The sequence below is a fragment of the Lissotriton vulgaris genome, unplaced genomic scaffold, assembly GCF_964263255.1.
Source record: "Lissotriton vulgaris unplaced genomic scaffold, aLisVul1.2 SCAFFOLD_2356, whole genome shotgun sequence".
Lineage (NCBI taxonomy): Eukaryota > Metazoa > Chordata > Amphibia > Caudata > Salamandridae > Lissotriton > Lissotriton vulgaris.
Genome location: NW_028251124.1, coordinates 251,349 through 265,277, shown reverse-complemented (window position 1 = coordinate 265,277; position 13,929 = coordinate 251,349).

Genomic DNA, 13,929 nt, shown 5'->3' with positions numbered 1-13,929 from the left:
AATATTTGTATTTTAGTTCCCATGCATTACAAAACAGTGCACCATAATGGACTATAAAGTCAATAGCATTCGTCATTAACTCTGAAGATTGTAAAGATGCTTTCAGATTGCCATCTAACACGTGGCAAGGATCTCTTACAGGGAAGCACTTCAGCTCAGGTACTGATTTTGACAGGTCATCACGCAAATTTTTCATTTTCATATACATAGCTGATTCACTGCAAATACAAACAATGCCACTCAAATGTTTGTAGAACTTGGTAAGAACTTTTTGCAGCAGCATTCCAAGTGACACTGTATTCCATGTTTTCCAAAAGTATGGCGTCATGTTTTCACCAGTATCCCAGATGCTTTGTGACTGTACTCTTTTCACACATGCCTGTCAATATACCTTGCATTTAATGTTTAAAGCCTGGGGTGTTTGGCGATTCACCTACTATCAATACTGACTCGCTAGAAAAGGGGGCTGATGTATCAAGGGTTTTTACCCATTCTCTGTGAGTAAATGTGAGGGTACATATTGGGAAAGATTCTTATGAAACCTACACTTTTCCTATCAGTAAAAGACTCAAACGTAGCCAAAAAATAAAATATGATTTAGATATTTCCTGAATCTCTACAGTTTATAAAATAAATAAACAACACCTAAAGCATACTTCTAAACCAAAGACCACAAAACTGAAAAAAGGATGAAGAAACAATATTTTAGTGACATCCCTAAATAATAAACTTCAAGCAGAATAATGTTAGCCCAGTCTTTCTTACTGCTACCGTATGTTACATTTTTACATTGTATTGGCCCATTCAGGAAAAAAATAAAAATGACTCTTTCACTCTCCTTTTCCTTTCCTTGAATGGCATTCAGTTTGTGGTTGTGTAAGGGTTTTTTAAGTGTTTATATGTTTTCACTGGTGATGGCTATTTCCCTTCCGTTGGGGTTTTATCAGTTATAATAGGTTTAAACCTAAAACCGGACAGCCTACTATACAGTAAGTCACTCACCCACTGATTCATCTATACAGGCACTCATACACCCACTGATTTACCAATACACCTTGGTATATATATTTACCACTCATAAACTTGAAAAAAACAGATGTCATCAGTGATCACATTTGAGATGTCATCAGTGACGTCACTGACCATGTCATGAGTTATGTAATATGTGAGGTCATAAGCAGTGCATTGCGGGGATGCGAGTTATAGTTAGCTCAGCTAACTATAATTGCTGAATTTCTCTGGTTTTGTACGAGTGAAATGTCAACCTAGCTACAATGTGTCTGTGTAACCTTTGTTTTTTTCAGTGAGTACATATATATACATGTGAACAAGGGCTTTGGAAGCCCGAAACGCGTCTTGCCCTCGCTATCTTCAACCCTTGGAAAATAAAATCTTCTGTGTATCCAGTCCGTGGTCCGTCTCCTCATTGCCTGGAGGGTTCTGATTTCTACTAGAACCAGTAGTGGCTGTTGTTTGGAGTTTGCGCAGATATATATATATATATATATATATATATATATATATATATATATATATATATATATATTACCTACTAGCAGTTGCTAGTAGGTAGCTACAGTTAAGACCATGTTTCCGAAGGAAAAGTATTTTTCGACTCGCCTATATCTTTGGCACCATTTGACGAATCTTCACAAAATGGTCCCCAAAAAGTGCCCCTGTGGCCCTTGCTGTGCATGGAAAGTTTTGGGGTGATCTGCGCAGTGAGGGCTGAGAAAAAGGGGGGTCAAAAAAGTGTTGCCCCTGTTAATTCTCATAGGACCTTTAGTCGAACCTGAAGGCCGAAGCACTTAACGGAATGACACCAAATTTGGCAGAAAGCTAGATTTGGTTACGCAGATCACTCTTTCAGTTATTTGGTGTAAATCTGTTCAGCACTTGTTGCAAAATTTAAGAAAATAAAGATAGTGATATCTGTGGCTGCAGGTCCTTCATGACTATTTCGCGAGTATGGTGGCGACTTCGCGAATGTGCATGCCTAGTGAAATGCCGTGATTTGCTGGCTGCAACCTGATTAGAAAATTGCAGTCACCATTTTAAGAAACAGGCACGTTCTTGGGGCTGAAAAATCGCTACAAACGTGGGCTAAGGGGGCATAAAGGGGTATTAATGAGACAAGCTATGCCGAAAATGGATTTTTTTTGCAACACACAATATTCGCAGTCATCATGACTGTCAGCATTGTCCCCCTGTGTAACGTTGCAATGACTCCGTATATCGTCGAACAAATAAAAAAATACATTCACAGACTCATTCAGACACTAATGCATTCACTCATAGATATACTCAGAGACTCGTGCAGCTACTCACAGACCCACTTAGAGACTTATGCACTCACCCACAGTTCCTCTGAGACATCCATGCACCCACTCACAGACCCATGCAGCCACTCACAGATTCACTTATATTCACATACACCCACTCAGAAACTCATGCTCCCAGTCACAAACACATTTAGATGCTCATGCACCCTCTCACACACCCACTGAGAGAATCATACACCCCCTCACAGACTCACACAGATCTATGCTCCTACTCACAAGCCCACTCGGAGACTCACGTCCTACTCACAGTTCATCATGCCTCACTTACAGACCCACTCAGACACTCATGCAGCCACTCACAGAATCACTCATATTTATTTATTTATTTATTTATTTATGCGGTTTTTAAAGCGCTGCAATTACCCAGGGGTGTCTCAGCGCTATAAGCTATGTTTAATACAACTGAGGTGAGATTACTAAGAAGGCAACCCTGTCTTTAAGTGCTTTCTGAAGATGATAAAATTACTGAGAAAACAACCATGTCTTTAATTGCTTCCTGAAGATGATGAGGGTGGGACTGGTTTTTATGTTAAGGGGACGGGAATTCCACAATTTTGCAGTGGCGATAGTGAAGCATCTGTCTCCCCAGTTGACTCTTCTAGTTCTGGGTATGTTGAGCAAGTGGGCATATTAGAACGGAGCGTTCTGGAAATGGTATGAGGTTTGAATGAGTTCTTGAGGAATTTGGGTCCAACATTGTTGATTGCCTTGTAGACGATACAGAGGGATTTGAATTTTGTACGGCTTCTGATGGGGAGCCAATGCAGTTGTTTTAGATGTTTAGAGACGGGACTACATTTTGAAATGCCCAGTAAGACTCTGGCTGAGGCATTTTGTATCATCTGGAGTTTAGAGATGACCTTTTCTTGTGCATTCAGGAGGAGGGCATTACAATAGTCAGTTCGTGAGAACACAAGTGTTGAAATTAGTGTTTTTCCTGCCGTTTTGGGGAGATATGGGAGTAGTTTCTTGATTTTCCTTAATGTATTGAATGATGAGGAAACTACTGAATTCACATGATGGTGGAAGAGGAGTTTGTCATCAAAAATGACTCCTAAATTTCTAACTTTACTGACTGGCTCAGGGGGAGTGCCCATTTCCTCCGGCCACCAAAGGGGGGACCATGTTGGCTGGATCTTGCCAAACAGCATAACTTCGGTCTTTGTGGAGTTTAGTTTTAAACAGTTGGAGGACATCCAGCTGCTGATGGCCCTCATGCCACCTTTAAAATTTGCTGCTATTGTAGGGCCGTCTCTATGTATGGATATTACCAACTGGGTATCATCGGCATATGTTGTTAAGTTGATGTTATAGGCTTTTATTACTCTCGCTAAGTCCGAAACATATATATTGAAAAGGGTCGGACTTAGCGAGGAACCTTGTGGGACTCCGCAAGGGAGGGTGAAGGTGGGGGAGGTATATGTGCCCAGTTTAACTGCCTGTTTACGGTCTGCCAGAAAAGATGAAATGAGGTCCTTGGCTTTGTGTTTGATAACGATGGCTTTGACACGGTCGATCAAGATGGAATGATCGACCGTGTCGAAGGCCGCCGATAAATCCAGTAAGATGAGTACAGCTTCTCCGCCGTCGTCCATAGTCATTCTTATTTCATCTGCAGCCTTTATCAGAGCAGTTTCTTTCCCATGTCCGTGTCTGAAACCGAACTGGGTGTCATCCAAGAGTTCGTTATTATGAATATATTCGGACAGCTGTTTGTTCATGATGGATTCAAAGCTTTTAGCTGGGAACGGCAGGGATGCTATAGGACGGTAACTGGAAGGTGATGAAGGATCAAGTGATGGTTTTTTGAGCAGAGGTTTAATTATTGTGTTTTTCCATATTGTTGGGTAAGAACATGGAATTGCAGATGTGTGTTAAAGGTAGTGTAATGATGTCTGGGATGGTGTTGAGTATCGAAGGGTGGCAGGGGTCCAGTGGGGAGCCAGATTTGATTGATGATATTAGTTTATGGATGTATTGGGGATGTATGTTAGTGAATTCCATGAAGCTCGGTGAGTCCGAATTTATTTGTGTATTGGTTATTTTGGTGATGGTAGACTCAGGAGTGAAGTCCTTGAATATGGACGTGACCTTTGCAGAGAAGAAGTCCGCCAGTGCATTACAGAGAGTTTGGGATGTTTCAGTGGGAGGGCTTGAGGGTGCTGCAAGGTGGTTCACCACTTGGAACAGTTTTTTCATGGTGCATTTGGCCTGATCTATCTGGGTGGTGTAGTAATTGTTTTTTTCTGTGGATATCATCTGCTTGTAATTGTGAAGAGCGGATTTATATGCTGTTTTATCTACCGAATGATAATGTTTGCCCCAATGGCGTTCTAAATTTCGGCAGTGTTGTCTTTGCAATCTTAATTGTTCGGAGAACCAAGGGGCCTTGGGGGTTTTCCTATTGTATTTAGAGGTCTGGGTGGTACTAGTATTGTAAATGCTTCTTCCAGAGTTGAGGTATAGTTGTTGGCTGCAATATTTGGATCTGTTTCTGTATCTGCACAGGAAAATGCACTAGTAAGGATCTGTATAAGATGTGTCTGATCGAGGTTTCTCCAATCTCTGGTGGTATGATAGAGATTAGGAGATACGTTTTTATGTGTAGGGGTTTTGGTTTTAATGTCAAATAAGATTGCTGAATGATCAGACCATGTTAAAGGTAATATTTTATTTATAATGATGTGAGGGTTATTAGTGAAGATGCCATCAAGTGTGTGTCCTGCTTTGTGTGTAGGACTGGATACCAGTTGTTTAAGTTCGACCGATAGTAGGTCATTAATGAGCTGGGAGGTGTCTCTGTCGGTTAGGGATTCAAGATGGAAATTAACATCTCCTAGTAAGGTTAAGTAATTATTCTCCACAGCTAGTTCACTTAGTTGATGTAGCTGTGACAGGAATGCAGTGTGAGAGCCTGGGGGCCGATACAGTAAAGTGCCAGTAAGCGATTGGTTAACAGCAAGCGTGACTGTAAAAGTGAGTGCTTCGCAATGCGCGTGCTGTAGATCAATAGCTTTAACTTGAAGGCTGTAGATTATTGCAATCCCGCCGCCTTTTTTAGTTGATGTACGATCCTGCCTGTAAACGCAGTAATCTTCTGGCATGGCGGCTTTAAAGTCCGGTCATGATGCCTCATCTCCCCATGTTTCCGTAAGGAATATGAGGTCGAGAGCGTAGGAGGTAATTAGCTCTAGTATATCTATTTTGTGACATGGAAGAGAGCGGACGTTGACAAGCACTGCTTGTATAGGTTTTTGGTGTGTTATTATTTGCCGAGTGTTTTTTGTGCAAAGCGTGCAGGTGAAGGGTCCTCCAATCGGGTCTGCATATAAGCACATCGGTGGATCGTGGGCCTTCTGTAAGGTTTTATTTAGGAACATAAGTTCGCTAGAGGTGTACATAAGACGTGAGGGATCAGTAGGGGCAGGGGGGTGGCCCTAGGCACGGTACAGGCTCGGACGGTCGCAGACAGGCTTGGCTTTGGCACGGCTTCGGCGAGCACACGGCGCGCCCGCTGCGCCAGCCCGCTGCGCCTTCTGGCCATGACACACATTATATAGTGCTGTGAGGAGGGTGGGAGGCCGGCGCGACTAGAGCGCTCCCCCAGCCACACCTAAGATGGCGCCCACCGACGCCGGCTCGAAAATCGGCTGGGCGAGGTAGGGAGGAAGGTTTAAAAGCATGTAAAGGGTGTCAGAGTGCCTGATTATATAATTCCCAAATTATCTTCAATTAAAAAGCCCCCAATAATAAAATTTTCAGAACGATATAAAATGCTTCCTGACAAATCCAAGTGCCTCCTAAAATAGTACAAAAGCATTCCCCACACAGTAGTATCAAGCGGCAAGCTCGCAGCCCTAGTTGCACTCACTAGGGAGAGCTTCTGAAGGCAAAGCGGCCACCGAGAAGCCCAACTAAATACTATTGACATATACCCACTTATAGATTTACACATTGGTCGGGCTGTACTAGTTTGGTGACAAATTGAAGTAGATGAGTCACTAGTAATTTAGCTAGGATTTTGACCTCCGGCTTGAGCAGAGAAATGGGGCAGTAGGAGCTACAGTCCTCTGCTGGCTTGCCCTTCTTGTGTATTACTGCAATGGAGGCCAGCCTGTGATCTTCCGACAATATACCTTTTTTCTTGCTTTCTAGGTACATCTGACACAGGTATATCGCTATTTTGGTGGCAGTGAGTTTAAAGAATTCTATTGGGAGGCTGTTCCACCCCATCCCCCTCAAAGATTGTATACTGCGGATTGCTGAAATAATTTAATCTTCTGTTGGGTCAGTCTCCAGTGCCAGCCAATCATCTAGAGAAAGGATCGGAATAGGAAGATCTGCCGTTAAATCCCTGGACTCCTCGGCTGTGGCCGAGGTAGCAAGAGAATGCAATCGTGCAAAATGGGCTGCAAAAGCTTTGCTATCACCTGCAGGGCCTTTCATATTTCTCCAGTATCTGCTTTTAAATTGGTTATGCAGCGGGCCGTCCATTCACGCCTGTCGAGCCAGGCTAGGAGCTTTCCTGTCCTATCCCCAAGCCTGTATATATTGTGTTGTGTTGCTAAGTGTTTAGTCCTGGCCGCCTCTGTTAAAACATTTTTATATTCCTGGTGTTTTATTAATAAGGTGTCTCTGGCTGTCTCATCGTGAGTGCACACCAGAGATGATTTCATATCCAATATATCTCTCTCCAGCTCCTCCATCTTCTCTCGTTTGTCTTTCTTATGACCCACTGTGAGCGAGAGCACCTGTCTTTGAGTACAGTCTTGAAAGCTTCCCAGAGAGTATGTGGGGAGGCGACCAACCCTACATTTTCCTTAAAATAACATTCTGTGGACTGAATGAGACCTGTTCAAATATGTGGGACATTCAGGTACCAAGGGTTCAAAGAGATTGTCTTACGCTTTGGTGACACCTAATGGAGTAGTGCGCCCAGACTGGGGAATGATCTGAAATTCCCTCTGCCAAATGTCATGCCTCTTTAAAGTTGTGTGTTTTGTCAGCAAGCACCATAATGTGATCTATGCAGGCCAGGCTATTATGGGCTCCAGAGTAAAATGTGTATTGTAGTGCGAGAGGATTAAGCTCACGCCACACATCTATGAGTCCCAGAGCGCCAGGAAGTCAGCTAAGTCGGTTCTGGTGCGTGTGGTGCCTCTAGGTGGATGGCGATCTTTCTGATCACATAGCGTCATGTTGAGGTCCCTTCCTATCAATAGATCTCAGTCAGCTAGGTCTAATATTATCTTGCCCATATCCTGGAGAGCTGTTCTGTGAAGCGCTGGAGGGACATTGGCTGATAGGATATTAAAACATCTTCCCTCCCATGTGCCTGTCACTGCTGCAAATCGACCCTGTGTGTCTATCCAAGTTGGTCAACAACGATGGGGAAGTGCTTACGCAGACGTATTCCCGTTCTTTCCCTCTGGACCTGAAAGTGACACCCACACGTGCTATTAATTTATATCCCCATCTATTGAGTACCTTACAAGTGTTTCAAACTAGATATGTTTCCTGGAGGAGGACGGCACCTGGTGCATGTCGCTTTATATATTGAAGCACTACCCCCCTCTTGACTTTGTCTCCCAGCCCATTGACTTCCAGGAGAGTAGTCGGAGTGACAACTCTGCCCCTCTATCTATCTTTGATAAACCTGCGAAGATTGGCTTTGATCTCATGGGCCGCTGGTCTCTCGTGCCAGAGGCAGCTGACTTGGGTTCCCCTCCTATTGACTCAGATGAATGGCATTCGCCGGTCAGGGATATAGGTTAAGCTTTGGGTTGTGTACTGTGGTATTGTTGGAACACAAATTATGGCTCCCTGTTGTGACTTCTCGTTGATAAAACTGTAACTATAACTATACCCAACAACAAGATACATCCGAACCCCCACCCTGCCTCTCTGCATGACGGGTTCTGAACTATCCACCTCCCCAACATAGCGGAGAGCTTGCCACCCCCCTGTAGTGGAAGGGAATACGGCCCTGTAACTCCTACCCCTCCACCCCTAAATCATATAGTAATAAAGCATGGCACTGTCACTGTATGCAGTTCAACTGCATTTTCTTCTCATGGCATCTCACTTCTCATGTTGTTTGAACATTTAGATAGGTAGCCACCCATTGTGAACCCCGTCTGGGAATGTCCTGTTAGGTCTGGTAGTGACTGTCTCAATGCTATGCTAATAGAATGAGGTAGTTCGAGTTAGCCATTTCCATTACTGAGTGTCGCCATTTGGTCAGTGGTGTCACAGTTTTGTGCACTATTAGCCCTCGGATGTTTCCTCTTCAATGGGTTGTATTTCTCCAAAGCTGGGGTCCACACACTTCTGTAACTTCCATACGCACCGCGGTCATGTGTTTGGGATACTTGGGTCACCAACTCTCCGCCATCCGTCCGACAATTCCCACGCTTCCTCTGGGTTAGCGAAGAACAAGGTTTTGCATTCTGCCTCCACCCTCAGTTTTTCCGGGAATAGCAATGCATATTTCAATTCTTTGCCCCTGATAGACTTCAATAAAGCTTTGTCTCTGTTTTTGCACCTTCATGATGAAGTTACAAAATCACCTGCTGCTTTAGCGGGATTTGAACCCGTCCAGGCTCCAGAGTGACTACCGGCGCCATATTGGGTGTGGGGCTGAACTGCACTTCACGCTCCAGTGGCTGGCTGGCTGCTTTGCAACCGCCTATTTAGGACTGGGATTTGCAGGGGCGCGAAATTCAAGATTGGAACTACTGCCACTGCTCTGACCCGCGCTGCGGCAAGTTATTGGCGAAAAACAGGCGAATTTTCAGTTTTTTAATTTATAGTTAAGTCACTGTGGTCCTGTGAATTTTTTACTCCCCTCACTTGCACTATAAAATTTGACAAAATCACTTGCTGCTTTAGCGGGATTTGAATCCCTCCAGGCTCCCGAGTGACTACTGGCGCCATAGTGGGTGTGGGGCTGAACTGCACTTCACGCTCCAGTGGCTGGCTGGCTGCTTTGCGACCGCCTATTTAGGACTGGGCTATGAAAGCGCGCAGCGCACGCGCGGAGCGGGCGCGCCGAAGGCGCGCCGGAGGCAAGCCCATCTGCGCCCGTTCGCGCCACGAACGCGGCCAGCGCCTGCCATGCTGCTCGACTCTCTACAGAACTAGGATGGATAAAATATTCCAGGGAACAGCTACTGGAAATAGGTAATAAAGTAAGTAGAGGGCACATCCAGCGTCCCTCAGGAACAGGTCACGCCAAAAACCATCTGAATTGTGGAATGATCAACTGTAGATCCCTAGTCAAGCACCATCTTGAAGTTTGCTGTTTGATTGAAGATATGAACATGGACGCTCTCTTTCTAACGGAGACCTGGACTAGCCCTGACTCCTCTGTAGGAATGGGATTTGCATGTCCAGAGGGATATAAAGTCTTTCATAAACCCAGCCTTGTGGGGAGGGAAGGAGGAGTAGGGGTCATTTTTAAAGAGGAGTGGAACTTTGCGCCGCTAGAGATAGATGAAGTCAAAGGAATAGAAATCCTGGGCTTTTCTGTAAAGAGGCCAAAGGTAGGCTGCTCTCTGGAATGATCTGTTACAGACCCCCGGGACAGGATACACACTTCCCTGCACTCTTAGATATAATTACCAATCTGAGTCTAACCCATTCTAGAATGGTCATAATGGGCGATTTTAATCTATGGGATAATGGCAGTCTGGACAGCCATCTACGAGATCTGGTAAGCTCCTGTCGGAACCTTAACCTACATCAAATGGTTCAGCAACCCACTCATTTAGGGGGCATATGCTGGATCTTCTATTTGCTCTGGAGACAGAGACAGAGGTGACAGAGGTGTTGCCACAGACCTGGACTGATCACCATCTGATCCACTTTAGGATGAAGTTTCCCTGCCCTAGGAGCGATAATACCTTCTCTATTACATACAGAAGGGGTAGAGAGTGGGCCAAACTGGATAGGGACAATTTACAGCCTTTCACTAAAGCAAATCTTTTCTCCCCTTCCATTACGGTAGAGGAGAATTATGAAGGTTTTTGTAGCCACATAACCAATTGTTTAGACCCCATAATTCCTTTAAAAAGTTTAATAAATAGGAAGAAAATCTCAGCCCCCTGGTACAGCGAGGAACTAAGATTACTACGCTCGACCTGTAAGAAAGCGGAGAGGAAATGGAGGAAGACCTACTCTGTACCAGATAAGATAGCTTTGAAGCTGGTATTAGCCACCTATAAAAAGGCTATTGCCCTGTCTAAATCAAACTTCTATGCTAATTCCATTCTACAAGCCGCCAACAGTACAAAAGCTAAGTTTCAAATTGTCAAGGAACTCTCATGCCCAATGGGCACAAGCAAGAAAGTAGCTGCCTCTCAAGAACTTTGCGAGGAGATTGCTGCTCATTTTAAAGATAAAATTGCGAAAATTGTTGGAGACCTTGACCTTAATAACAGCAGTGACTCGGATAATTCTGTTCGGGGACCAGTTGAAGTGGTCCGGGCAAATATCTCCCTGGACATATTTCCCGCTTTTACTGTTGATTCTTTTGAATTCGTGGCTAACAGTGTGTCCTCTGGCTCCCCACTTGATCCTCTTCCGCATAAAATCTGGAAAACTGTAGGCCATGGAACGTTCCACTGGTTACAACAGATTTGCAGTCAATCTCTGGAAGTGGCAGTTGTTCCAGAGGCATGGAAGTTAGCAGTAGTAACACCTCTGCTAAAAAAAACGGTGTAGAGCGGGAATATCGACGGGAAAATATCGAGTTACATTAATATCGCAGCAGAAATATCTACAGGAAGAAATATCGAAATCAAAAATATAGTTTGACCAGAATATCGACAGACAGGTAAGTAATATCGATATCAAAATTTAGTTGTAATAAATATCGTTTACAAAAACATACTTTACAAAAATATCGATTTTTTAATAATTATAAGTAATTTAGTGTTTTTAATGAGTATTGTTTGTCAATTTAGTATATTTTGTAGCATTTTATTAGTTAATAATGTATTTTATGTTGAATTTAGTGTTAATAGTTCCGTAGCGGGTTGTGAGTTTATAGGGGAATAGGGTGGGAAGTAATTTAAATATATTAAAATAATTGATTAATTAATGTGTTAATTTAATATAAATAGTTTAATAAATATTAGTTAATTAATTTCAAATAGTTAATTGATAATTAATCATGTTAATTAATTATGTTAATTGTTTAATTAATTTTAGGTGTGTGTACTGGAATTGTAGTGAAGTAATTACATTTTTATTGAATAATTAATTAATTAATGATTAATTAATTATAATTAAATAATTTTTATTTTTAAACGACTAAATAAATTTTAGTTTGTGTTGTGGTGTTTATACGTGAATATGGTGTGAAAGCTGTCAATTAATTAATTATGTAAATATTTTGAAAATACAATACTAATGAATAATTAATTAGTAAATATTAAATGTAATTGAGTAATTAATTTTAGGTGTGTAGGTGTTTGTTAATAATAATATATTTAAATGTATATATTAAATATGTTTATAATCTATATTAAATTTTATACTACATTTGACAGATGGTTTATTTTTTTTTTTAGTTCCTGCGCTTTCCCTACTGTTGTACCCTATGGAGTGGGAATAGTAATTTTTACCCCTACGTTATCCAACACTTTCCCTACTGTTGCACCCTTTGGAGTGGGAATAGTAATTTTTATCCCTACGCTATCCAGCGCTTTCCCTACTGTTGCACCCTCTGGAGTGGGAATAGTAATTTTTACCCCTACGCTATCCTGCGCTTTCCCTACTGTTGCACCGTTTGGAGTGGGAATAGTAATTTTTACCCCTACGCTATCCAACGCTTTCCCTACTGTTGCACCCTCTGGAGTGGGAATAGTAATTTTTACCCCTACGCTATCCAACTCTTTCCCTACTGTTGCACCCTCTGGAGTGGGAATAGTAATTTTTACCCCTACGCTGTCCAACGTTTTCCCCACTGTTGACCATTTGGAGTGGGAATAGTAATTTTTACCCCTACGCTATCCAACGCTTTCCCTACTGTTGCACCCTTTGGAGTGGGAATAGTAATTTTTACCCCTACGCTATCCAATGCTTTCCCTACTGTTGCACCCTCTGGAGTGGGAATAGTAATTTTTACCCCTATGCTATCCAGCGCTTTCCCTACTGTTGCAACCTTTGGAGTGGGAATAGTAATTTTTACCCCTACGCTATCCAACGCTTTCCCTACTGTTGCCCCCTCTGGAGTGGGAATAGTAATTTTTACCCCTACGCTATCCAACATTTTCCCTACTGTTGTACCCTCTGGAGTGGGAATAGTAATTTTTACCCCTGCGCTATCCAACGCTTTCCCTACTGTTGCACCCTTTGGAGTGGGAATAGTAATTTTTACCCCTACGCTATCCAACGTTTTCCCTACTGTTGTACCCTCTGGAGTGGGAATAGTAATTTTTACCCCTACGCTATCCAACGTTTTCCCCATTGTTGCACCCTTTGGAGTGGGAATAGTAATTTTTACCCCCACGCTATCCAACGCTTTCCCTACTGTTGCACCCTTTGGAGTGGGAATAGTAATTTTTACCCCTACCCTATCCAATGCTTTCCCTACTGTTGCACCCTCTGGAGTGGGAATAGTAATTTTTACCCCTACGCTATCCAGCGCTTTCCCTACTGTTGCACCCTTTGGAGTGGGAATAATAATTTTTACCCCTACACTATCCAACTCTTTCCCTACTGTTGCCCCCTCTGGAGTGGGAATAGTAATATTTACCCCTACGCTATCCAACTTTTTCCCTACTGTTGCACCCTCTGGAGTGGGAATAGTAATTTTTACCCCTACGCTATCCAACGCTTTCCCTACTGTTGCCCCCTCTGGAGTGGGAATAGTAATTTTTACCCCTACGCTATCCAATGCTTTCCCTACTGTTGCACCCTCTGGAGTGGGAATAGTAATTTTTGCCCCTACGCTATCCAGCGCTTTCCCTACTGTTGCACCCTTTGGAGTTGGAATAGTAATTTTTACCCCTACGCTATCCAGCGATTTCTCTATTGTTGCACTCAGTGGAGTGGGAATAGTAATTTTTACCTCTTCGCTATCAAATGTTTTAACTAATAATACTTTTTATATTTTTATTAAATGTATGTATTATTGTTGTTATATAATTTTATGTGTTAAATATATGTATATGTACACATTTATTAAGTTTATAATGAAAAAATGTAGTTAATTTGTTATAAATAGTTAAAATATAAAAGTAATGTAATGTATTTTGGTAATAGTACTTATATTTTTTAATTATTTAATGTAATTTTAATTCATTTAAAAAGTCGATATTTTTAACATCTATATTTATTACATCGATATTTTTTAGTAGATATTTATGTACTTACCTGTTTAGGTATAGGGAGTCGATATTTTTGTAAACGATATCTATACAACTATATTTTTGTCAACTATATTTTTGTAAACGATATTTAAACACCCTACCAAAAAAAACATCATTGGACCCCAATACACCAGCAAATTTTAGACCTATCTCTCTCTTGCCCTATCCAATCAAAATCCTGGAGAAAGTAGTCAGCAAAAGCCTCTCTT